Raw genomic sequence first — 27,721 nt, forward strand, 5'->3', positions numbered from 1 at the left:
CACGGCCGTGGGGACAAACCCAGCGTTCACACACTTGGCGCTGAAACCCGGGTTCAGGCGCTGTGGGGCCGACTTGGGGAACCGCACGCTTGGGGCCGGACCGGGCTTCGCGGCGCGTTGCCGGCGTTCAGAGCCGGCGCTCCCGTCCTCGGGACCCCCCCCCCCCACGGGGACACCGCCCCACACCCACCCACGGGGGTTCTGTGCACTGGGGCATGTGCCAGGATGCACATGTCCAGGTCCTCCCTCCCCTCGTGGGCTTCCCACCCTTGCAGTCTGCAGCGGGAGCATGCAAGGCCTGCCGGCCGATGGTGCGCGCTCACGCGCAGAGCGGCTGGTGCCGAAAGAGCGTGTTCGATGCCGCATGGGGCAGCTGCTGCCACCACCGAAATGGCTAAAAGCGTTTGCAGGCGACAGTTTAACTGCTGTGGCATGAGTTTAACCCCAGCAGGTTCAACGGCTCCTCCACAGCAACCCTAGCGCGCTCAGTCCTACCACGCTGAATGCTGCAGAGGTTGCAGTGCTGCTCAGAAACCTGCTGAGAACCCGTCTCCTCTGGGTCATGCTGGTCTTCAGGCTGGGCTGAGTTCTGCAGGAACTGCCAAACCTACCCCCTGCAGTTGGTCCTTGTCTTCAAGGTACGGTCTTCAAATGACCAGGTACCTTGTAGGATCATAAAGACAAGACTCCTGACTCATCTTAGGGAGATACCTTGACATTAAGGTGCAGGCACGTGGACTGAGAGGCAAGAAAGCTTCATTGCTATGATCCATGCTGGCAAGGCTAGGACAGCAAAGGACCCACAGTGTGACGCACTTCTTGAACCGGAGGGGGTAAATGGGAAAAGCCCAGTCCAACCTGCTGCCCGTCAGCAAACCTTAGGAGTATGCATGACTGCAGCTTTCTTTCTAATGGGAAATTTGGCACTTGTTACCCAGAGGCCATGTGTCCTTGCAGTGTTAGTTATTACAGCTTATAAATCACACACACACACACACACACACACACACACACAAAAAAGAATTAAGGGTCAGGATCATTATATGCAGGAACTAAAGGAACTCACCCCTTGCAGCAAGAACTCTCAGTAAGAAACTTTGCTGTTACTGCTGCTTTTTATCTTGCTTCCCAAACCTCCCTGCTTGAGCAGAATGGTGTCCATTCACTAGAGAGCCACAGACACATTTAGAAAGGAAAAACTAGGAACTGCACATCTCAAATCTCTTGCAGCTGGATTCTGAGCCCAGACTTACTCACTTAATTAGGTTTTGGAAAAGACTTACACCATGGATTTACTTTCAAAATCTGAAATCCAGCAAATTCTACAATTAGCCAGTGCATAGCATGCAAAGCTGAAGAGAAGCTGAAAACATGAGGCTCTCTTTGGCAGATTGGTGCTGTTTCCTGCACATTTCCCTTGAGACTTGGTCACTGATGACACTTCCTTTCAAGTGGTCACATCATTTAGATTTGATGCATCCGGCTTGTAAAAATACGGGTGGCTCCAGAAAGATACGGGATATGCAAGCAGGAAAAAGYCGTAAAGCTTGCCAGCCTTTTCTATTAGTGGTTATGTTTCTGTCTTAAGTGTATTATTTTTGAAAACGAAATAATATTAATTAAGGATATTATCAGGATCACAGTCTGCCATAACCTTAAGAAGAATAACTGCTTTTTAACTGAAGTTGAGCCAAACTCTTCTTTGCAGAGCAATGTTTTTAGGTGCTCTAAAATCCACATTAAAATTTAGGTTGTATTTCAAACAAGCGTGCATTGCTGGCATGTAGCTAAGGCTTAGACTGTGGGGCGTTTTTGGAGACATTGGTCAAAGGATGCCACAGCTATGGGCTGGAGAAAGGGGACCTGTCGTAACTTTTCCTAGTTTGCTTGTTTTTTTATGAACTCCCTTGGTTCCAGCCGACGAACTGRGTGCTAACTAATGCACCTGGACTATCAGATTTGGTATCAGCTGAAGGAGTTGATGAACTTAGATATCTCACCTACTTCCATGCAGCGAACTACTGGGCTGTCATCATCCACTGGTCATGAACTTCCAGAMGGGATGGTGGGAAGGAGCCTCTGGAGGCCTGCAGTCCAGCTTCCTGCTCAGAGTAGGACTGTCCTCAACACTAAAGCAAGGTGGTCATGGCTTTGCCTCAATGAGTCTGGTCATCTCCAAGGCTGAGACCCTCCAGCTCTCTGTGTGCCCATCCCAGGGCTGTGAAACATCTCTGATTGTCCAACTTGTACCTCCCAAATGTAATCTGTGGCTGTTGCCTTTTGTTATATTATGTGGCACTGTTAAGAATTGTTTGACTCTGCTGCCTTGTACTTGGCCTCAGGTAGTGGCAGACTGTGATCAGAGTCTTCTCCATCTCCTCTTCACCATACTAAACCAGGCCAGCTCCGCTCAGCTCTTCCCGTAGGCCCTGTGCTCTTCACCCTGACCATTTTGATAGCTATACTGTAATGCAATAACCATTAGAGCTGGGCCTAGAACTCAGATTTCCCACYCATGGGAGCACCTGGGAGCACCCTCATTCCCTGGGGGGGGGGAGCCACATTGTCTCATTCTCTCCTAATAAATACATTATTATTTTATATAGAGCAGACCTGCTTCAACAGGAGGGACTGCGAGCAGCTTGTTCCAGCAATTCCTCAACCGTGGTGATTAGAACGACCTAAGAGTGGGAATATGGGTTTTAATCTCTGCCAGTAGCAGCTGAGGTTAACCCTGAGTTGCCTCCAACCTGAAAGAACGTCTAAGCTACTGAGCTGCTGAGAAAACGGACAGCAAACGAGCTGGCAGAAGGTCCTAACCTGAGGAGAGCTTTGTAAACCTAATTGGAGATAGGTACTTCCGCATAGCCCCGAGTAAAACTCCTAAATTGCATAAAATTGCAGGCTTAAGACACACCTTTCTCCTCAGTGTTTTCTAGTGACTAGTTGTTTCTTTGTCTTGTTCTGGTTTAGGGCTGTGGCTCTGCTGTCAGCCTGCTGCAGGAGCTGAGACTCTCCTGGAAGTTAATTTTGGCCAGGACATTTTGCTAAGGTGCATCTGCAGGAGAACTGCACGTGGAAGCAGAGCGATGGGATAGAACGGTTCTGGCGACTTTAGTTCCGCTTGCAGCTGGGCACAACGGGGTGAGAATAAGATGGACTGAAGGAGGGACAGGGGGAGCATCCGCACGCAGTGCAAAGTGGGGACTCTGACATCTCAAATGAAGAAATAGGCTAATTCACTAGACATACGAGAGTGCTACACAGGAACTTAAAGTACCGTTCAAAGGCACTACAACACCATCTGAGATTTCCTTGCTGACGACACAGGGAACAGTTTGCAATGGCAGTTATTTGAAGAGGCTCCGCTCTGCAATAGGACAGCTGCATTTCCAGGAAATCCAAAGAGGGGAGATTCTCTGACCACTGAATTACACTTCTCCTTTCCAAAGAAGAAATCACTTAAGATGCAGAGCAAAGCTCTGCCTCATCCCAGAGCAAGGAGACCTGGATGAGACTGCTTCTCAGCTGCAGTACCTCTCAATCTCTGGAGTTCAATCAGTGCAGATTCAGTGAGGTAAACACYGAAGCAGGGGTGGACAGCGGCTGTGTTTTTACTGAGCTGTTTTGCTCATTCTTACAATGTGAGAACAGAATATGGGAAGTTACATATAAAGCATGCATGCATGCACACGGGCTGGCACACAGTTGTAAGCCCCAAGGAGTTATTTTCAGCACCTTCTGAAGCTGGGAGGCTCAAACTGCAGCTGCTCATGGCRAATCTAACCTTTGGGGCTTTGTCTTTCCCTTTCATTTATGCCAGTTTTCTTCTGGATCAGCCTTCCCTTCCCTAAAACTCTCAAGACCTTATCTGCAGTTTCATCTTGGAAATCCCTGGCAAAAGCTCCTCTGGGAAGATGTAGGAACCTCAGAGCTTCTGATTCAGCACCTGATAGCAATACAGTCAGTAGCAAAAACAGAGGGAGGGSACAAAGGGTTTTTTATACTAACTCATATTTACTGAGGTTATGCTTAATGCTTCTCTGATTTGGACAATAACACCAGAACAGAAGTCCTATTCATTTAAGATGGTTGAAAATGAATCCTGAACTAAAGCCATGGGAGATACCAGAACAGGAAAACCTCAGAAGAAGTGTCTGTGGAGGAAGTAGGACAGCARGCGAAGAAGCACTCATGTCCTTGATTTCTCCAGTGGCAAAAGTGCTGGCCATTTCCCAAGTTAGTGAAGAAGTCAGTGCGTGGATGGAGGCTGCTGTAGTTTCAGATCTATATTGGGAAGGAAGCCTGTGTGTTCCTACATGTGTGCCTGGGGGTATGAGCAGTGCTTTGGGACTGCAGGAGGACCACTCCACAAAGTGAAGCAATGACAAGAGGGACATGGCGAGGCGCTAAGGCCGCATGAAGGTCTCTGCATCATCTTTCTGGCTGCACAAACAATAGGAAACCAGTGCACAGGGCCAGAAACATGGGACAGATGAGCTGCTTTGTCCCAGCTATCGAATACCAAGCAAGCTCGCAGGCACCCCCAAGCTCAACAGGGATGCTAGGGCTCACCTGAGCATCGCTTAGCCCAGCTGGATGGTCTGCATTTTGAATACACTCTTTCCTCACCTCACACATCCCATAGGTGCCCTGAGGAGCAGAGTTTGCCCCAAGCTGTCAGGGCCCCTGACCTACTTTGCAGTCATTCACTGGTGGTGATGTTAACATGCTCCCTGAGCCCTGAACAACAGCAAAATCACCATGACAACGTTAATATGACTAACAGCTCGTTCTGAGAACAGTCAATAACTTCACAATGTAAGTCCCAGCAGGCCACACTCTGGCAAATTTGCATATTGCTAAGTGGAGCCAATCAAATGTGAGATTGATTTGGAGCCTTCTATACAGTTCATGTTGGGGCAGCAGTGGGAGATAAGGTTTTGTCAGCCCCATTAAGCCCTTTCTCTTGCTCAGTGCCCTAAATTCCCCTAATTTCATCCTTCTGCAGTCTCCCACTCCACCTCAGCCCATTTCTTCCTTGCAGACAGCAACAACCTCCATTGTGTCATGGTCCCTCTTGGCCTGCCTGTTGAGGATGCCTCTGAGACAGTGGAGGCTCYCACAGTTTCTTAGTGAAGCTGGTTGTGTCAGGCTCAGATATGTTGAGAGAAGCAATTTGCTAGCTGACCTCTCTGAGCTGAACCAGTTCCTTTGTTCCTAAAGATTATTCCCTCCCTTTCTAATATAACACATGGGAGTCTACCCCAGGGGCATCTCAAGGGAAGCCACTGTTTTTCTCTTATAAACTAGCGGTTTAGATGGAAAGGTCAAATTTGGGGCTGATTAGAAAATCTTTGAATTTGGCTTTGAAATTCACCATTTTTTCACACATTTTGAAAATACAAAGAGCTGTAGCTAATAATGGCCTGAAGCTGGGATTTCTCAGCAAATGACTTCCTGAATGCTCAGAGAGTTTTTTCTCCTACCAGACACTTAAGTGAGCAAACCTGCAGGATGACAGTGAGGAGCAATGGAAACTTCCTTTCCTTTACCACATGCAAAGCTGGGTTTTCTCATTAGAGCCTAATTCAGAAATTACCTATGCATAAAGAGCAAAACCCATCCTACAGAGAACTTCCTCCATCCAGTTATAGGATAAGAGCAAAGATCAAATTGAAGTTCTTGGAGAGTYAAACCAACTGGCAGCCCTGGAGGATGGAGTCAATCAAGATTATTCAAACAAGATTATTTTGGAAGTTCAGCCAGTAATTTTAGCCTGGAAATCAGAGGGGCACCACTTCCTTTTCTCTCTCAATTCTCTCCTCCCTTTGCAACCATTGCCAGAAAGGTCAGGGATCTGCTTTGCTGAGGCCGGGCAGGAGGACATATGCAGAACCCGTTGTCAGTTGTGAAAGAAATGTGCTATTTTGATCAGAGCAGATGAATGTTTTCACCCCCACACATTGTGCAATCCTCAGACTACCGACACAAGAAACAAACACAGTAAAGGCTGTCTGGGCTCGTACAAATCCTTCACCTGCCTACCACCCCATTCATGTGTAAGTGGTGAGGCTTTCTGCAGCATCCCTGTGCTCAGCCCAGATGCTCAGGGGACCTGAGGCTGAGATGAGGAGAGCAAGAAGAAGGTCTTGGTCTGCCTGGGAGAAGGGGAAGTAAGAGAGGCGTGAGTCAGGGTTCCCCACCAAACCTTTTGTTCAGCAACAGGGTGTGCTTTTCCAGATCCCACTCYTCACACCGTGCTCTTGAGTTGCAGAGTGAGCCAGAGATACCCAGAAAGTATGAGGCTAAGGCTGGGAACATTCCTAGGCCTGGTTCTGTGGTGTTGCTGGTGGTCAGTCAGCCCTATGGCCCCTCAGCTGGCAGAAGCTTAGCCCTGGTGTGAGGCATGGCATGTGCACAGGGAGGACCTGTGCCTGGGGGAGTGGAGGTGGTGGAGAGCCACTGGGGGAGACCCAAAGCAGTGCCAGTGCTACAGGGCCAGGGCTCAACACTGGGGGCACGTGGCTTGAAAAGCAAGAGGCCACATAGGTGGTGGCTGCAGCAGGTGAGGAATGACTCCAGCTCTCCTCATGGGCGGTTTCGATCAGATGAGAGCAATGCGCCCCTGAGAAGAGCTTCTTATGACATGCGCTTAGCTCCCAGGCCCACCCCATTTTATAGAGCTGCACTTGGCAGGGCCTTTGGATGTGTGGAAGCGTCTGGGAATCTGGGCTTCTGCCAGCTTTCTCCTGGCACAGGTCTTTCTTAATCTGAGCCCTGGGAACAGAAAGCTCCCCAGTATCTCCATGGTGGTGTGCAAAGGCAACCAGATGAATGCATGGCTGCTGCAGATATTGGAAGGCTGCAGGTGAGCATGGAGTTCCTACTGGTCATAGGGAAGAACTTGATATTTTTAGGGACAAAACAGCCACCAGCCTCCCTCTAGGGACTGATTATGTCCTCCATGGCTCCCTAATCGCTGGAGCAAGATGAGGGGCAGAGTGAAAATGAGAAGAGAGCACACAGAGCTGCTGCAGCCTTAGGGCCTTAGGGACACTGCAGCATCTCTCCCCTGGCTTTGAGCTGGGCAGCATTCTCCTTCCTCCATTCACACATTGTCCACCCCCAAAACACAGCTCCTTCCACCTCTCTGTCTTGGAACAAGAAAGCTCCACTCTCATTAGCAGTAGTCTATGTCTGTGCATGGTCCTGAGCTCCACAGCCACCTGTGGGCCTCACAAAATACTAATGAAGGTTTCTCATGCTCTGCAGYATAAATTGTTGCTCTGCTGGTTTGGGATATATTTTGGCCTCCCTGCTGCAGTTTGGGCTGCAGCAGAAACTTACAGTCTCACATGGAGAGAAGTTTAACCACATTATAAGGTCCTGAAAATCACTGCTCTTGCTCAGTACAGCTGTACGCTCCCTGCTAATGCTCCCTGCTAATGCCACTGTCATTTTTGCACTGAGCTTGTTCACATCTTCCATGTACAGCCCAAGGCAGGGACATTATGCACTCAAACAGGGTGTGTGGGGGGAAGATAAAGACTCCCTGTGCTCTCCACATCCACTCAAGCTCTGTCACAACAGAGTGGGACCAAAGCTAACATGACACTAAGGTAGCACAGCTCCGCAGTGGTAGATTTGGAGATCTGATTAAAAGGAAAACTTGCTCTTTTTCCTCAGATCTTACCTGCAAATCTCCCTCCTGATGGACTCAAGTCCAGCCTCATGTCTATTATGTTTCAGAGCCCTGGACAGGCATTACCTGGCATCCTTCTACAAATGGCTTTTCCAGAGCAGCCTGCAACTGCAAATGCAGTGGGGAGCCTGCACATATTGCTGTCTCTGCTTGGCACCCAAGCAAGGATTACAGCTCTCTCACAGCCCCTACTTTTCTATCATAGACCTTCTCCTTTTTCCCTCCATTACTCTTTTGCCTGGGATTAAATTTGGGGTGCTTGGGAGTGTTTGAGGCCAGCCTGTTCAGCCTGCCATCACCAGCAGGCAGCAGTGGGACTGGCTGACCCAGCAAGTAGGTGGGTGGTGGGTGAGTTGCTGACTTGGGCACAAGAGTGCTTGATGCCTTTTATTTGCTGATGTACGATACAAGAACAGCCAGAGCAGCAACTCACACCCTGTATTGGGTAATGCTCAGCTGAGCTGGGAAGGAGGCTCAGAGCAGCGCTTTGAGTAAACAGGCTGCCATGCTGGGTGATCAGGTCTTCAACCTGGCTCCTAGGCACTAAAGAGTAACAGTGATCAGCTCAGGCCTTTATGTTTAATATTTCTCCCAAGAGACCAAAGCAGGACAGCTGGACGGCCACAGCTGCATGAGGGAAGGAAACAGGGCCACGGTCGGGGCTGAGCAGAGGCAGGTCGCATCCATACTGGGGAAGCATTGGTCCACTCCCTGGCATGGTTTTGGTCCCTGACGGTTGCATCCTGCCTGAAAATGCTGGGCAAGGCTGAGGCAGGGCTGCAGAGCAATGGGAATGCGAACCATGCACGTTCAAGCTGTATGAGCCTGTTTGGGCTACAGAACATATGGATCCAGCCATGGAGTCTGGAAGGAGAAAGCCTTCCCTGCAGAGTCTTAGATCCATCATACGTAGCATTAGTCCCTGGTTAGTTAATTTTCCATCGTCTGCGAGGTGACAAGATTGAAGCGCTGGTGCCAGAGCACAGCGGCAATAGCTGCTGCAGGAGAGCAAGGCGGAGCATGGCAATGTGTCAGTGCTGGACTCAGCACGAGGCACCAACAGAGGCAGATGTGTCCTAAACTGTGGGTGCACACAGATTCCTGGCCCATACAAGAGCTCTGCAAAGTTATAACTAAAACTTTACTTAAAGATATTGTTCACTATTTAAACTCCTTTACTTTCATTCAGTAAATGTAAAACCGTTCATATTTAAATGTAAAAGGCTGGGAGCATGCACATATTCTGCATATAGGAAYTAGATGCTTGTATAACAGCTTTTTCTCCTCCACAGATCTTGCATCATCTCTGAGTACAGAACAGACGGATGACTCTCCATACAGATCCAGCTGAGACACGGGGGCTGAGGACCTTCAAAGATCTCAAAGCACTCATCAGACAACCAAAATGGCAGAAACCCTCAGAGGGCTGGAATCAGCCAAGCTGTTTCCCCACGAACTCCCTTTCTTCCGTGTGTTCTTTTAACTGAACAATGACATTTGCTTGGCAGCCCAGAAGTTTGTTTTAAATAGACACTCCTTGAATAAGACCTACAAAAATACCTTCGTCCGTCCTTCTGCTGAGCATGAAACCACAGCTACAGCAAAGAGGAACCTTCTACTTAAAAAATCACACTTCTGCCTGACTGTTTTAGCCTCCTGTTGTTATTAGCGCTTCTGTGCATTGCGTAAAGTGAACGGCAATTAGAGAAAAGGGGTGATGTGTGTCAGTCTGTTTACTCCAGGTTTGCATTGCAGCCCCTGGGCGGAGTGCATCCCTGCAGTCAGCTTCCCCTGTTGCTTTTGTGGGTCTTTCGTACAGCCCCAGGGGAGAGAAAAACATTTGTTTTAAAAACAGGAAAATGTGATTGTAAAACCACAACAATGGGCTGGGGAAGGACCCAGAGCAGCTCTGAATTTAGCTTTCGAAACAGCCTTCAAATTGACTAAATGTTTCTGTAACAAACACACTGTCCATGTCCCTGTGCTGCGCGCCCTCTCCCGACTCTGTGAACTAATGCAATAAGGCAATGCCTTTGCCGGATCTCCTGCAGCTAGGTGCTAAAGCTTCATCTYCACATTCGAGCCTCTTCCTCACTGAAGCCTGAAGGACTGATGGTATAATCAAGAGCAGAGACAACCTAGCGGGTTCTCCACTGCAAATTCCTTGGAAGCAAGCCAAAGCCCAGTTTAAATGGGGTTTTCTATAGACCGATGGCTTTTTTGTTTTCAAAATATACTTGAAAGCAACTCTGATGTGGTGACTGTGTGAAAGCCCATCACATGGACACACATGTTGACTGCTACCTGATCTTGCTTGTTACTTCCATTACAGAAGCTCAGACCAATCAGTTTTATGGAAAGGAGCTGTATAGGATTACAGAATAGTTTGCAAATGTCGCCACCTGAGTGAATGGAAATTGTTTTTTTTTTCCCTTTAAAATACCCAGAGGGCTTGTAGCCAGATAAAGAAATAATAGCCGGCAAAACTGTGTTTTCCTAAACACCAACAGAATGAACAAAATTGTCTGGCACGCTCTAGGCACTGTGTGCTCCCGCCGTTGTAAGCGGCTGGGCAGCTTGGCATCAAAAGCTGTAACTCTCCCTTCTGGGCCACATGGTCCAGAGTCTATATCTCGAGTTTGTGGAGTCTCTGGATCTCCGTTACCAGATTATCATGCATGGATAGTGAYGAAGTAACTTTTATCAGCACCACTATCTATCATAAGGGACCACCCGAATATACTTCACTCTAAAGGTGCATTGAGTTATTATTTTCTGCATTCTCCYTCAATGGTTAAAGTAGCACAGAAACAGTTCAGGATTTAGCCTTTTCCTTTCCCACCTCCCCTTCTGTTGTACACCATTGATAATTTTATATGGCTGATAGGGCTCAGCAGCTGACTTTTTTCTCCAAGCAGGTCAGACACATAAAGCAGATCTTTTAACTACAGCTCAGGGCTCAGAAATGGCATATCCACCTCATCTCAAGGTTCTTCAGAGCCTGTCGGAGCACAGAAACTCTCAAGTTTATTTAAACTTGGTAATGCTAAAAGAGAAATGGCCATTTCTTAATCCACACTGACCCAGACAGTTATAATTTGCTCAACATTTGCTCATCAAACACAGCAATTGATCTGAAGCTAATGTATTGCCATAGGTTAGCCGATAATAAAAACATGCTTGAAATAATCTAGGTGTGCAACTTTATGTGGGCTCTGTATCAGTCACAGAAATGAAAAAGCACACATAAAATCCCTGGGCAGAGCAGGTACGGTTCATCTCTAAAATAGTCCAGATGACTCATACCCTAGAAAAGTTGTTTCTCTCTGTTGACTTTAACATGATGCCCAAGTGAAGACATCTAAAGTAAAGTGAGATGAAGTCATGCTTTCAGAAAACTCCTACTGTCAAATCTGTGTGCTTGGCTATTCTATTTGTGCCACTTCTCCAAAACCTAACGCACTACTGAAGGCACAAGGACAGACCCCAGAGTCTTAAACACACAATAGCCTGCTACAAGCAAACCAGAGTACCAAGCTGCTCTTGTGGCTGGTAGACCAAGAACATAACAAACTACTTACAGGTTCTAACTTTCTGACACTAAATGGTTGCAGCTTGTAATGTGGATCTCTGTTCAAATCCTGCTTCTGATCTGTGCAGGGAAACGTTTAAGACTGCACTAAAATGGATATCCACAAGAATTCAGGGCTCAAGGAGTGAGGATCAAGTTAAAGAAAGAACAACAGGATGAACATGATCTCCTAGTTTGGCGATGTGCTTAAGAGAGCAAATGCAATCCCCGGGTAGATAAGCAGAGTAGATCAACGATCCTATTTCAGCACGCAACACTTGTGTGACCCTTACTGAATACTGAACCTGCTCTAGCTCTGCAATACAGCTCTGGCACCTGCCCTTGAAAAACAGACATTAGAGGGGTTAAATAAAGATTCAGTGTCTGTAAATTTTGCCTTATAGAAAGAGGCTGAAAAGYACACTCCACTGTGTGCCTTCAAGAGAAGGTTAAGGAATGAATGAATTGTGATCTGGGGTATTTGCACAGGGACAATGTTTCTTGGTGCAGCAGGAACTTTATTGTCCAAAAGCAGAACGAGATCCAAACTGAGGTAAACAAATTTCAGTAAGAAATAAGGAACATTTAAGGGATATTATAATTTGTCCAGGGGCACAATATTTTCTTCGATTCAACAGCTTAAATCAATACCTGTTTTCTGATTAATAACAGTACTTAAACTCACCAAAGCGTTTAAGGCTTRGTACAGGTAACACTGTGAAGTTCATCAGAATGAGCTAGAGAGGAGCCAGGAGGGACATCTGAATCTAACAGGTCCATGTGAAAGCTGGCAAACACAGGAAAACGCAGCTGTATACAAGCACGCAGATTCAGACGTGTTCAAAGTTGCCAGCATGCACAAAGGGTACCTGGCACATTCAGACATGAACTAATACGTCATATCCCACAGAGAGTWTTTTTGTACACATACACACAGGTTTCCTCTGAAAAGGGAAGACCAATATATCTCTGAGCTTCATGTCAGCAACCACACTGTCTCTCTGCTCTGGAAAGATCCACCTGGAGAGACAGAGAGCTGTCTCCATACTTAGCAAAGTGGCCACACCACTAAACTAGGCGGGCCTGTAGGGAAAGAAGGAATTTTTCCTTTCAAAAAGGCTCAGAAAACACATCAGGAATGAATGTGCTAGTAAATCTTTCCACCAAGTAAGCTATGATCTCAGTTCCCAGCCCATCTGCAGAGACTGGAGGCAAGGCCTGTGTGCAAATGCTCAGCTCCTTGATGCGGATTCACTAGTTAACATGTCAGCAGCACAGATGGGTGATGTGGAACGTATTATGTCACTCTCAGAGCTTGCTGAGAAAGGCACACTGAGAAAGCAAGAAGCTGGACACCCCAATGAGTTCCCAGATGGCTTCCCAGGTCAGTGAGATAGAGAATGTGTCATGGATGTGCTGCGACATGAGATGCAAGTGCTGCAGGCAGGAGGCATGAGGCAGAGGATGGAGAGGAGGTCTCCCACTCAGAGCCCTCAGGAGACATCTGCTCATTTTGTGCTGAATTGTGCTCTGCTGAGTGTGATGGCTTTCTACAGTGCATGGTTAACTCCCACTTCTGCATCCCTCTGGGGTGAGATTCCTGCCACACATGAGGAGGAAGTATTTATGATGGTCAGAGACCTGGATGGGAGCAGGATGTACAAGCTGCTGCTAGCAGATAGTTCAAGATGTGAGAATATAAGGAAGTTCCTACTATAGCCAGTAGAGTATTCTTAAGATCATAGGGTAATTCAGCTTGGAAGGGACCTCTGAAGGTCTATAGTTCAACCTCCTGCTCAACACATGGTCAGCTGTGAAATCAGAGTAGGTTGCTCAGAGCTTTATCAAATCTGGTCTTGAAAATCTCCAAGTATGCAGACTGTACAATCTCTCTAGGCAATCTATTCCAATGCTTTACCATCCTCATGAAGAAGAAGTTCCCCCATTTTATGCCCACTGTTGCTCCTCCTCCCATCATGTGAAGAGCCTGGCTCCAGCAATGCAGTGCAGATACTCAGGGTGTGACTGTGGAGTGGCTGTGAAACCCAGGTATCCAGAGCCTACTGGCCAGCAAAGAAGTTATGCAATACAGGAGCCCAGAATATCTCTGCAAAACAGTTGTTCAATACACATTAGCCAGAGACACCATGGTTGGAAGTGCAGTCATGCAGTGCAGGTATGCAGAGCATCATCACTGTAGAGTGACTGACTGCGCAGTGCAGGAACCCAGCACATCAATGCCACAACCGATGCCAGGTCACTCCCTGTATTATAATTTCATCAGAGGATCTGAAAGCGTGTTACAAAAGTGGGTCAAGCTTTTCACCTGGAGCACAAGCAAACCCAAGGCAGACAGAGACAGTGCCACCAGGTGGACACAGATACACATACAGATGTACTTGTCGACTGCTCAGAAATATCCATCACTCATGCTCCATGRAAGTTGCTGATCCAAGGTTAATTCAGTGAGGGAAAGAGAATCATGGGCTCCTGACCCCCTGGGTAAGGCTTGCACTCATCAGGGCATGCTTCCACCCAAACAACCCACCTTCTGAAGTCAGTATGAGCTTCAGCTCTCCTCCTATTTTCTCAATCCCCAGAGAAGATCTGGCACTAAAATGTTTGTCAGTAGGAACTAGCTGAGCTCAGGACAATAGCCTTTCTAAAGCACTGACTGTCAGACACAACAGGTTTGTAATTATTACTAGAAACAACTGGCAGTACTAGGAGACACCTAAGTTACCTTTATCACCAGCTCCTCTTCAGAGCTTCTGGGGAAGATCTGCAGATCTCTCTGACTCTCACTTGTAACACTGTCTATTTTTGCATATGTATTATTTCCACTCTGCTATTGTAATTTAGCCCATCCTGAAGGCAACCATTTGAGAGCAATCAACAAGCTGTCAAATTTCCTAGTATTTCCAAATGTGGTGACTTATTCGAGTGCTGCATTTTCAGAGATGCTCCCCACCCTTTGGACCCAGTCACATCCCACTCTCAGAATAGGAGATACAGGACCTCAGCATCTTTGAGAGCCAGAGGGGCCCAAACTGGCCTCAGACAACTGCAGTGCCCGAAAATAGTCGCACTCAGAGAACTACAAAGAAAGACCAAAGAGATAGATAAAAAGAATTGGGGGAAGGGAGATGTCTAAAAGCCCTGAGCAAAGATGAGCCCAAAGGCTGCTGAGCAGCCACATCCCACCCACAATCAGGCCATCTTCAGGAAGAGGCGAGTCCTGGCAGTTTTTGCTTTTAACTCACCCAAATGTCCTCGTGACAGAGATGGTCAGAGAAGAACACCTCAGGCTGGCGGTGCTTCTCCCTGGAGCTTCCCCTGTGGAGCAGAGAGCAGAGCTGAGCCTGCCTCTACTCCATCCTGGAACAACCCTTGGGACCCGTCATGTACCTGGACCTCCCAAGCTTGAATCCTGTGTCTGCCTCTGATCTGCAGGGGCTGATGACTCTCTGCTCCGCTTCTCCCATCTGTAATGTCAGGGCAATGCTGTCACCTAGCTCCCAGGAAGGCGTGTGCCTGGAAAGGCATTACTGATGTGCTGAGTCTGGACAGCACAGGCTGCTTTCCTCATGCTGGGGAGGCCTTTTCAGCATCTGAATCCATCTCATGTGACATTCCTGCATCCATAGCCAGGCTAACGTGGCACTTCCAGTAAGCCTCCTGGCATCAGAAGCTCCCCTGCTTGCAGCTCCTGGCAGCAAGCTCCTGCAGCTACTGCCCCAGGGAAATGGCCAGGGTCCCTGGACCACCAGGAACGGGTGGTAGCAGCTCTGTGAATAGTCTTACTGCAAAAGTGGCCAGCCCTTCAAGGGGAGGGGAGTTTTGCTCTCAAACTGATGTCATTTTTCCATTTCGTACTTGGAAGCACTGCTAGCAGTCATTCCACAGCCTTCCAGTCCTCTGAATGCCAGGGCAGATGAAAAAGGTCTGGAAGGGACCCCCCAGCCTGATTTCACAGCCTGCTCCAGGCAGATGGCAGCYGTAGGGCTGGTGTCTGTGGCACTCACAAAGGCGAGACGGTCTCTCTGCTCTTCTCTGAGCCTTAGCTCCAGGGTTAGARCAGTCCTTTGTTCTCCTGTGATAAGTCTATGTCACTGCCATCCCACTAGAGACTTTYAGATGTAACTCTCCACTGTGGCATTGCTCAAAGCAATTTCCAGCAGCAGCAGAAAGTGGGTGCAAAGGCAAAACCTTTGAGTGTTGAGGCATCCCTCACRGCCTGGGCTTCCTCCTGGAGCTAAGATATGTGCTAGCCTCAGTAAGACCAGGAGCCTGGAGCAAGTGGGAGAATGGAGGAAGTCTTGGGGAACCTGGGGCACTGGCCTGTGGCAGAGTCACCTCTGATTTTTGGAGATGAGAGGGAAAAGCCCACTGCCATGTACTACCAACAACGTTTTCAAGCTTCCCCACACCATTGCTCACTTCCATCAGCCTGCTGAGCAATCCATGGCATTGCCCTCTCCTTTTCCATTCCCCTTCCCTCCAGGCTGTCTATATGATCAATCTCAAACGGCCTATCTGTGTTTTCTGAGTGTAGCTAACACAAGGAGCTGCTGGTCAAAACCCTCCACTCCTGAAAGCCTCGTCACCATTTCATAACCTGCCAGGAAATCTGACAGGTGGCCATGTGGGCTGTGGCAAGTCCCCTCTGACTGCCTACGTGCAGGCCTGGGCACCTGCGTGGGCTCAGCACCTCTCTCTCAGATGGGGTAGGACAGAAGTAGCAGCCAGCAAAGCTGGAGGGAGCACACCAGAATATCTACAAGAGAAACCCAGCATCGCTCACACTGCAGGTCATGGAAATCCTGAGAGCGCGAGGCCTTGAGTGTGAGTGGACTACTCAAGACGTATGTGTCCCTTGGCCATGGACTGGCAGGGAGGGTAGCCAGGAGACGGTAGAGGCTGCTCTGCAGCAGCTGGCAGAGACCCAATTCTGCCTCTGGCCAGCTCCCTTCCTCTCTCAGAGAGTTTCCGGGAGAGACTTTAACACTTTGCTGGCTAAGCTGTGGCTTTGACAGTGGTTAATAGCCTCTTTAAAATGGAGCTAATAACTCTGATAAATTTTTTATTATGCCAAGAGGAAAATGAATGTTGGRAGAAAGAGGCTCTGAAGCTAGGGAGAGGCATCACAGTCAAATTCCTCTGAATTTTCCTTGGGACAGATATCAGCTAGATCCTACCATAAAGCTCCTCATCATTCACACAGGCCTCTTCAAGGCCACTTTCTATTAGGGGACAAAATACATGTGAATGACACACATTAGGAGGTCTCAGATTCACCTGTGAATTACCTCCTGAGTTCACAGTCCTGCCGCTGCCTACTCACCCTTCCCACCAATGCTTTCTTTCCGAGCCATGGAGTCCTTTGTGGCTACTTCAGTTTTGACTTAAGGTCTGTTTCCTTTCCATCTCCTCTCGTAGAGAGCTGAAGATGTCTTTTACCCCTCTACAGAGCTATCCCCAAAGCAAGGAGCAAATTCACCAGAAAATCCTGCCCTTGCACAACAGCCATTTCCAAAACRCGCCTTAACTTGTAACTACACTCCTTTTCCTCTCTTGAGATCTTCATCATAGTACCTTTTCTGCTGCAGTTGTCCACAATGAGTATAAACATTTATAACTAGGCTATTTTAAAAACCAAGGCTTATATAATAAAGCAGACTTGTTTGAGGTTTCATTGAGCAACATTTCAGCATGTTGTGGTCCCTGTTACATGGGTGATGCCCTAGAGAGAGCTTTGAATATGAGGTACCCTTTTAGTTACTGTAACATTACTATTCCCATAACTTTGTGATTACTCATACCTCAGATTCAAAGTAATCTGCTGGAGATCTTATTACTTTGGTAAAAAAAGCCACCCAAACTCCTAATACTGAAATGTGGCTCATTCTCTGTCATTGCTACATTGATTGGTATTGCCTGTGATTGCATATTGAAGATTGGTGACGGTGATGCTTCTTCTGAACAGTGGGAACAATTTATCCAAAATCTTCACGCCACTATTTCCCAGGAAACTCAAAGAAAGATAAGGTGATCATGAGCTATGAATAGTGAGTTTTCCAACTGCCATCAGAGGAGCTTTTATTTATCAAGTCTGGATCTTTTCATGCTTTCTTCATCATATTTGCCCAGTGCCAGTTCATTGCTCTAAGTCTTTGTTTAGCCCTACCACAGCTTTCACCTGAGTACATGTGGATGTTGGCTTATCAGGACCCAGTAAGATTCTTTTTTTTAATCCTTTTTAACAAAACAGTAAGAATTTTTCAAATTTTTGAATGACCTCTATAGAGCTCATAAAAACTCACAGCAAGAATGACCGCATCTGTGTGGTGTAAGCTTTATCTCTCTGCTTCCTCCCTTCACTTTTTGTAAGTAAGATGGGCTTGATAACATTAAGGGCAATAGCCAAGGCACTGTGCATTGCTGTGGCTTGAACAGCTCTGTAAATTAATCCTCTTAAGTGTGCAGAATATGTAAACTCTGTTTCTTTTAGTTATTTTCAATCATTAGTTGAAAGCGCTTGCAGTTTTTCTCTCTGTGAGTATGGTAGTTTGGCCCAGAGGCAGATGCCACATCTGTCTCTGCTTGCTCTCACAGCATGCAGTTCTCCATACCACTTCTTATCGATACCTTATTTGCATTTCTGCAGTCCTCTCCCTGGAGTTTTCACTTTTTCTCAGCTTTGCATATCTATCTGGGGCTGTCATTCATTATCCACTTGCCCGATGGTATTGCCTTGTTTTCCCACCAAAGCTTGAGATCCATCTGGTTCTCTCCTGTCACTATTAAGGTTCTTACTCTTTTTCTGAGTTCAGATCAAGACCTCCTACAAGGCTTGTTCTCACAAGCTGTTGCCTCTGATCCCTGCTACAGTCTTGTCATGAACTACGGCTTCCACAAGCCCTCCAGATTTACACATCTGACTCAGCATAATCAACGCTGTTATAAATGCCTCAAAAGAGTCTCTTTTTTGAGTTCTTTCTTGAAACCAATATGCTTCAAAAGTTTCAGTCCTTCTAGGACTGCTCTGTTCTTCAAGTTCACTAGCATCTGCTAACTCACACACAGGCTGTTAAATAAAGCTACGATCTCTGACACAGAAGTATTTTTAAGCAGCTATCTTTTGCCCATTTTTCCTCTRCAGCTTTCCTTAAGACCTGCAATCTTTTTAGAGCCTCCTTGGCAGCTTGCTGTGCTTCTGGTGAGCACCTGGTTACAGGCATCTCTAGCTGTGGTTCTATTTTCTCACTCAGTTCCTTCCCTCTCTCCTCTGAAAAAGCACTCGGCCTCACTGCTGGGACCTTGTCGCCATCGTAGGCGGTGTACAAAGACAACCCTGAACTGGAGCTCATAACTGATGAAGCTTTAATATAACACAAGGAAAGTAGCAGAGGAAAGAGTGTGTAATAGGGGAGAGGGTCTGGTGCATCTCTCTGGTCGGAATCTTGCCAACTGTTTCTAATTTGCACAAACTGTTGATTGCGACCCGAGGTGCTGTCTCCAGGCTGTAGAGCATGGTCCTGGGGGTGTTTTCTTGGCCTAGAAGCAGTTAYTGGAACTCTAGGCTTGAGACTTGATGTCCACTAAATTCCTCCACTTTTTTCTCCCTTTCCTAATGACCTCCCATCACATTATTGGGCTCCATTTTCCTTAGTGCTGTGTCCCCTTCCTCTCCTTTCTTTCTTTTGTACCCTTCAAAGTCTGCTTTCTCAACTGACAGGTTTGGCACATTTGCATGTCTCAGGGTGCTTTGCAACTCCTACCCCTGCCGCACCTCTGCCTGGTTCATTAAGACAGTCTACTGCACCAAATGCTGCTGGTGCTGCTGTGCTCTGAGACATTTTCTGTTTGTTCATGGCGGGGGTCAGCCATGACTGGACGGTTGCATGGTCCATTWAGGGTTTCTCCTAAATCTGAAATGTCCTCTAAAAGCAGAAATGTTCCTAATTGATTTTACTGAATTTCTCATTTTGTAAAAGGGAACTATACATAAAACCCCAAGCACTGTAAAAAGAAGTCCAATCCAAAGACAGTAGACAAAGTAAAGGGCTTCCCTGCCCATCTTCCATGCCCCAGGGAGGAGAGGGGCAAAGACACAAAATACCAGAAACTGTTACTGATACTACACTGGAGCTATGTGAAACAGATATAAATTACATACACAGGTTCTAGCACAGACATCTTGTGAAGCTTGGAGGAAGRGTGGTCTCTAGAGGGGCCACGGGGTAACAGAGCATCCTGCTATGCWCAGTGGTAGAGTAGCAGTCCCTGCCATGTGATGACCCAGGTACACCTCATTGCTCTGAGCAAGATCYTCCAACTGTTCCTAAAACAGAGGCATGATGGACCTCCCAAAGCATGGTACCTCTGCCACCACATTCTGAGGAGTTCAGTCTATTGATAGACATCCTGAAGTCCTTTGCCAATGCAGCTCTCAAACCTCTATATTCCATCGAGAAGCTCCATCCTTTCCATGTGTCCTAACTACCAGGCAGACATTATTTCTCTGAGGTCAGAGCCCCAGAGGACAGAAATGCTCCATGGAGTAGCAATTATGTGATTGGAAGCTGTGTACCAGCGAGAAGGGAACCTGCTCTGTCTCTCAAATGCAGCTTCGCAGCTGCTCTGACGGCAGGCTGAAACAGGGTGCTTGAAACACTGTTCCTGTCCTGTCAGGGTCAGTGAGTCAAAATCATATCAGATGCACATAGATCACGAGATTTAGCCTTTAGGGTCCTGATACTTTACAAAGGCCAACTCTTCCCATTTTTATTCTGGTTTCTCAAACATCTAGGGCACTCTGAACATGTGCTCAGCATTCTCTACAGTGAGAGAAATAAAAACTACTTTTCACCTAAAGCTGGAAATTACAGAGCTGGGGAGTGGGAGCCTTAGTTCTGTTTCGGCACTTTTGAGGTAAGACAAGAWTTGAGAAGTCCTTCCATCATCTATCTTAGGTCTTCCTGACCTATTCACAGAAAGAGAACAAGAAACTACCAAGGGATGGCAAGAGAAGAGAGAGAGAAAAGCTAGAATAACTGTCCTGGAATAAAGAAGGTGGAGAAAATGAAAGAAAGTGGAGAAATGCTCTCCATGTCCTGGTTCCAATCATTTGGCACAAGCCAGGGCTCTGTGAGGTAAATACTGTTGTTCCGAGAAAAAGTTATTAATGTAATATAAGTAAATGCTGCAGCTATTATATGTCCTAGTTGTTTAGCACCACAGAGTTAAACTGTACTTGTGTAGCTAGTACATGTCCAGCAAAGCTCTCTGTACCATGGGTCCTACTACAGTGCATGATCCACAGAACAGCACACAAAAGAGGGTCCTGAGAAACAGCAATCATAACTTCATGCTTTCATGGTTAAAACTTGCAATGATGAGCATCTGCCCTGGAAACTGGAGAGCTCTGTTGTCCTTTAGGACCCAGTGCTACCTTTTACCATGCTGGTATGCATGGCAAGGGAAGAAAACAAACCTAAACCAATACTTGCTCTTGCAAAGAAGAGCATAACAGAGATGCTATCCCCACCTGCCAGGAGAAAACTCACATCCTGCATGGAGAGCAGCTGGTTCACATACATGCTGAGCATACGCAAGAATTACCAGCACTGTCTGATGGCCAAGACTGATATCCCCATAAAGCCAGGCAATCCTCAGCATCAAGCACTATGGCTTGTCTGTCAGAGTAGTTATTAGCTACTTAAAATGAGATGCTGCACGAGGTAAGGAAACAAAGAGGCTTACGTGGAGATGTCTAGCTTCTTTCTGAGCAAGAGTAGTCGGGAATAACAACACGCACCATGCAAGAATGGATTGATTCAAATAAAAATATCTCTCTCTCTCTGCATGCTTCTAGGAGGCCTGTGTAAAACCAAGAACAAGGCAGGGGTATGGGCTGGGTCACAGAGTCTGGAGCTATGAACACAGCGCACAACAACTGTATTTCCTGATAAATGTTAACCAGGCTCTTCAACACACTGCCAGCTTGCTTGATGTTAAATAAGACGCAAACACACAACAACAACCGGTTGGAGCCCACTCTTCTTCATGCCTCTCCATTTATTCCCTTCTGCCTCCAGATTTTCCTTCCTAACAGCTTATGTCARGATATTGCTAAAAACACTAATGCAACAATGATCAACACATCAATAATGAGGAACACATCACAGAGAACAACGGAGGTTCAGGAAAGAGCAAAAGACAAAGAAAGCCCACAGGTACATTTAAACACAGAAGATGAGTGGACAAGAAGAGCCCAGAGAGGACAAGAGTACCTTTGTTGTCAGTGCTCATCTGCCCGGTCAGAGTGGAGAGCTGCTTGCTGCCCTTTAGATTTCCGTCTCTCTTTTGCCCTAGCGCATGTGACAGTCTCCAGGCAAAGCAGCTCTTTCGTGTGGTCTGCACCGTGTGCGGCGAGGAGCCCGAACCCCGCTCTCTAGCTTTCTTCTCAGTGCAGTTTCCATGATCGGTTTCAGAATGACAACTTCTGATGCTGCGCTGTCTCAGGCACTGGCTGACTCTTACACAAGTGGGTTTATCTCGCATCCTTTCATTTTACTCTCATACCCAGCTGGAGGCCAACTAGTTTCAAAATAAAATAAAGCTGACAGAAGCTCTTCGGACTCTACCAAACTTTTGCAAACGTTCTGAGTAGTCACAGAAAATGGCCTGTTTCCCCGAGTGCACAATGGGTCACTAGGGGATTCATGGACAATGAACATCCTGGGAGCAGATGCAGCAAGACGCATGGTTTTGTATCTGCTGGGTGGCACAGAGAGACTAAAATTGGAGCATCTCTTGGAGCCACCCAAATTCACTCCAGAAGGGAAAAGTCCCTCCCTTGGAGAATTTATAACCTAAAGCTGAGGTTTACAAATGGCAGCAGACACATGAATGAAGGCCCAACCCCAATTAATAAGACAGACAACAAGAGAAAGGAAACGCTCACCCTCATTTTGCAAGCAGATGCCCAAGTGAGTAACTAGCTTGCTCAAGGTCACCCCAGGAGTCTGTTAAAAAACAGGAATTGCCCCAAATCTTTACTCAGTATCTTGGAGCACTAATATTGTATTCTCCGTGCTCGGCAGCCTGTCTCTTCAGTGCAGTATTTACTCTGAACTGGCTGTTTCCGCAATCATTCTTGCCATGATACTGCTCTTCTTTCGCACTGGTTGAGAGCAGATGGAAGAGCCTGATCCACTACAGAGCAAATGAAGCTTTTTACATGAGTGGCTGTTGACAGGAAGGCCTGGAGGTATTGCTGCTGCCATAGCAATGAGACAGCCAGTGGCGGGACTCCAAGAAGGAGGCCAAGAACAAGCGAGAGAGTTCACAAACTGTCGTCATTTGAAATAGCTGAAGGCAGAGAACCTGGACCGGTTGTTCTGCTGAGAAGGACACCGCGGCTCAGACACTGTAGCAGTGTCTTTCTCCCACTATGCTGGTGGAAATTATTTTTCTCCCTGTAATTGTCCTTCTGTTCGCAAATAGTTAATGTGTGCTTTCAATCTAAATAACTTTTATTTTAGGTTAAAGGAAAAAGGCAAATCAAGAGAGAGTCCAAGTGAAGTTTCCATAAGACAAAAGTCTTCTGTATCCCCCCTCTGACATGAAATAAATTAATTCCCACTAAGTGGCAGTCGCTATATACGAAGAAYCACAGGACTGGAAGTGTCCCCCAGGGCTATTAAGTCCAGAGTCCAGGTCTACATGAACTAAGTACACAGTCCAAAAATGTCTACAGAAATCCCCTCCCCACATCCCTAGTCATCACGGGCCATGGAGTATTTCCCACTGCTGTATTAACTCCTTAAGAACAAAAGCTCCTGACTCTAACTTTGTGTATATGAAGAGAGCAGGAGAAATTGAGACCACATTCAACATCCTTATTGCTCACTGCAACAGGGGAAATGCCAGGTGGCCAGGAATGGACCATACTACATCTTGCAGTATGCAGGAAGAAAAACCCTGAGAACCATAACTAGCCTGACTGAGGGAAATTCCCTCCAGAAACCATAGCTAGCATCTGATCTACCTCTCATGAACAAGAGACATCTACCAGATTGTGGAGAGATTTTTTAACACCAGTCGGAGCACCAATGCACCCTGCCACACCTCTGTTCATGGTCAGTTCTGGTGCCTGAAAGAAAAGCAAGAATGATTCAAAAATCAAGTTATAGATGAAAGGAAAGATTTCCTTTCCAGCTACTCAACTACAGAAAAAAAATAGGTATACAAATAGCTATACACCTCACCTCACCCTGTTGCTCCCCTATTCTAGCTCTGCTATCCRTCCTGGTACAGAGTCATCCAACATAGCCTCTGCCACTTGTACTTGAGCTATGGCTAGTGAGAAATGACCAGTCCACTGAAAAATGCTCAGAAAGAGCCAGATCCATCACTGCCTCCAAGCTTCCCCTGAACAGCAGAAAGCTTGAGCTCTGAGATTCACTCTCATCTGAGATCAAAGAAGTGAAACACACCAGCCAGCAAGACATAACTCCACAGGGAGAAGAAGCTCCAGACTCCCTTCTGTTACAGACMCCTGACAACAGTGCACACACATTGCTGATATAAGAACACGGATCCATTAATTCATAGCCATTTAAATGGAGGGGATCTGACCAAAGATTTGTCTGTTCGTTTCTGGCTATGCCACCTTCTTTGGGCTCACCACCTGCCCAGATCTTGCACAGAGACTCATGCACGTTTCCTATCATAGTCCATCTTATGCCATTCAATCAGTCATGATCAGGTAACTCCTTTCCTAATTAAGCTAATGGCACCTGCATCTCAGGGGTATCAGATATCTGCATGCTTTTTTTTTTTTTTTTTTTTTTTTTTTTTTTTGCGTATGTAGAACAAGACCGCTGTTGATCTGTGATGTCAACAGCCAGGAAAAGCCTCTTCCATGTCACTTCCTTACCCTAGTTTGCATCTTCCTAACTGCCTCCCACTGGTGCTTCATTTCCCCTTGAAGCTAGTAGTTTTGGATCCATCACTCTGCTTGGAGTAATTGTACCTTGGCAAGACTCTGCTGGTTACAAGAGCCATACAAACTTTTTGTTAAGTAATTTCCAGTCCTTGATTTGCACCAAGACCCTCTCCCTTTCTTTTGTCCAACTGCTATGTTTATGAGCCTTGAACAACTGGCAATGCTGGAAATGCTATATTCAGACTTCTCACACTCTTYGCTGCCTTTGGTTTACAGAAATTACACAGCACATCGTTAACATATGGAATTCCTTGCAACAAGATATTATGGAAGGAGAAGTAAAATTATTCCAGTTGTGGAACTGTATATTTCTATTTGGACATAAAGATAATCTGAACCATATAATGACCATATTTTCCTTCTCTTTGCATCTTCAAAATATTGCTGATATGTAAGAGGTGGTAAGAGAGAAAGAAGATGTCTGCCCACAGAAAAAGTTTATAAGAAATATAAAGTYAAATTATCTTCTTATGCAACTCCCCTGCATCTTATACAATCTAAAGCTGTAGGACATAAATCAACCACTAACTGCCTGGTGTTAAAGAGAAACTTCCTCTAATAGCAGACTATTGCATAAGTGCCTTTTAACGGAGGCTTGTATCTTCTGAAATCACTGGTACAGAGAGGTTAACTGGAGTATAAGACTGTTGTTATGAGCCTTTATGATTCTTTCTGTGCCCTTCTACTTGTCTTATTACGATCATCCTATGGATCATCTTACTTGCTTTTCTTGAATTCTGCTTAAGTGGATGAACTTGAAGATGAAATGCAAAGCCAACAGCTAGTCTGCTTTGTGCTGTGGCTACCACAAGGCACAGATCAGCTCAAGCACAGATTGGTCTTATCACATGGTGATGTCCCCGTTCTCAGAGTTCCGCTCTCCAAGGCCCAAGCACCTTAGCACCTTCCCCTTCCCCAGCTCCAACTTTGTTCACAGAAAATTTCATAAGGATTCAGCGAGTGCTGTCATCTTAGTTTCACGTGCAATCTGTTTCTGCAAGGTTCTTTATTGGCCTCTCCCAGAGAAAACCTGGAAGAGAGTGCCAGAATGGCACTTGTTTACCCTGTGTGAAGCTCCAAGTGTGAAATCACAGCAGGATCCCCTGCTTGGAAAGCGTTAGTGAACAGATGTGAGGCCAATGTCCAACAATGCTCTGCTGTCCACAGAGAGCTAACTGGTTYCATGGGGCTGTTTCTCCTCATGCTCCAAGCCACTGATGGATGAGCATATCCAATGTGAGCGTTGGCTATAAAAACCTGTGGATCCTGAATGCTGGCTCTCAGTGGAAGAAGATGTGTTTCCGGATCAGACTTCTGATTTTAAAAAGTGGCTTGCACTGTTCCCAGAGGCTATTCTGAGTTCTCCAGAGCTGGCTGCAGTGACACGTGCACCCAGTCACTGAAAGCCCTTGAGGTTCAGAGACAGCCAGTAAAATAGCTAACCTCTCTCAGAGGCTGTTCTTGCTTATCCCACTTCCCATCCTTGATGGCTTCCTTCAGTTCATCAACAGGCTGAACTGATTTCCACCAGCCATTTCTAGCTAAAACTTGCTTTATTTATATTTTATCCYCTCTTCCTCCCCTAAAAAGGGAGGCAAAGGAAAAAAAAAATCACTGCATGCCACAGCCACCAGGCTTTGTGACACCATGTTGTGTCAGAGAAATCCTTTGGGAATGAGGAAAGAGCAGCTGGTCCTTTCAGCGCCCCGTGTCTGCCGCTCCCCCATGCCACGGGATATGGGAGAGCTTTGTGCAGGGGCTGGTGGTAGTGTGCGCTGTTTGTTTGGTGACTGTTCTGCTACGGTTATTTTTAGCCAGTGACGCCTGGGGTATTTCGCTTCAGGATGTCCGGTCTGAGCCTCTTTCTGGGAATCCCATGTTCTCTAATTGTAAACAGCCCCATTCAGTTGCTGTGAGCGCGAGAGGCCCTGACTTATTCAGCAGGGCTGTCAGGTGTGAGTCAAACAGGAAGCCACTGCTGTAGCAAAGGCAGGCTTCCACAAGCGAGGTATTAGCAATGAAAAAGTGCCCTCGATTAACTCACTGGAGCTGGCCTGACAGCCTATCCCTAGGCAAAATCAATTTACTGGACAGATGGTCTTGACTGGGATGAGATGTGAGCATTCTGGATGCTGCTTGTGGTGCGATTTGGCTCTGTATCTGCCTCGGCTCTTTCTCCACATTTAGTTTTATTTTTTGCCTATACGTCCCTGAAAACCACCCCCTCTAAAAAATTAGGGTTGAGTAACTTTGAGGCCCCAACTGCTGGCTTTCAATATGTTGTTACCCATGGGAAAAGGGTTCTTGAGTATTAGAAATCTCCTCACATGCAAATTCTTTGGGGTATTGGCAGGCCCAGAGATGCTGATGAGAGCTGTTTTACCATGACAGCATTCACAGCCTGGAGCTGAGCACCCAAATCTGATGCTGCTGGGCGTCTCTGAGTACCTAGGAGTGGGACTAAGGAGGTAAGGGGACACCCAGGCAACAGGGAAAAGGCTGGAAATGGGGGGTGGGGTGGGGTGATTTCAGCAGCATTGGTCTCCCTTCCCACCAGACTGAGATATGCACTCTGTCAACCTGACTTCAGAAACCTTGCGAAGGATTGATTTGGTCTTTCGTTAAAAGAAGCAACAAACTGCTCCCTTTGTGCACACTAACCAGTCTGGGGTGACTCGAGCACATGACCCATGTGTCTTAACTGTAGACCAGAGGCAAGGCTTTGGATGCAGCTAAGTCTCCGTCACCCCCATTGAAGCTGTTAGAAGGCAGATGGTGACGCAGGGTCTATGTGACAGCGAGGTGCCTGTAATCCCATGATAATGAGGTCCGGTGTCCTGGTCACTGCTCTCAGCAGTGCCTGGCCTTTACATTAAGGCATCATTGGATCATGCACATGAATAGATTGGGAGCTGCCTCTGCCTAAAGGGTCTATCTGAGGATCTGCACCATCTGGAAAAGCTTAGGAGCCTTCCCCTTCTCAAATATAAGTCCTGGGAGGGCCTCTGGGCATGTTTATTTGCCCTGCATTTCATGTGTACATTTTGTAGGCTGAAATGATCCTTTCTGATCATTCCTGCAACATTCAGTTATGTTTGCAAGAAGGAAAGTTTGTGCAAATCGTGGACCTGCTTGCACAATGAAGAGAATCCGGCACCAAACCAGACCGGGCTGTTGTTCCTGGGAGGGGGGACAGCAGAGAAGTACAGGCTCCATGGTATCACTTGGGCAGCTGAGTTTGGGACATGGCAGGGAACCCAGTGATCAGCAGATATGCACAAAGATGATTCTCAGAGGCACTGTGGTATTACCAGGCACAGAGCTCTGGACAAACCCAAATAAGGCTYCATGTCTGAACTTCTACAATGGGTATATGCTGGCAAGTGGAAACCGCTTCATGCTATTTGCATAAAGGAGAAAACACAGTGCC

At 46.8% G+C, this 27,721-nt stretch overlaps 1 protein-coding gene across 1 annotated transcript in view; it reads right to left on the bottom strand.

Annotated features, from left to right (window-relative positions):
* Positions 1 to 27,721, bottom strand: part of HDAC7 (histone deacetylase 7) — a 120,662-nt gene that overhangs the window by 74,510 nt on the left and 18,431 nt on the right. The window lies entirely within an intron of this gene.

Source organism: Rhea americana, unplaced genomic scaffold, assembly GCF_003343005.1.
Source record: "Rhea americana isolate MKP2758 unplaced genomic scaffold, rheAme1 scaffold_399, whole genome shotgun sequence".
Classification (NCBI taxonomy): Eukaryota; Metazoa; Chordata; class Aves; order Rheiformes; family Rheidae; genus Rhea; species Rhea americana.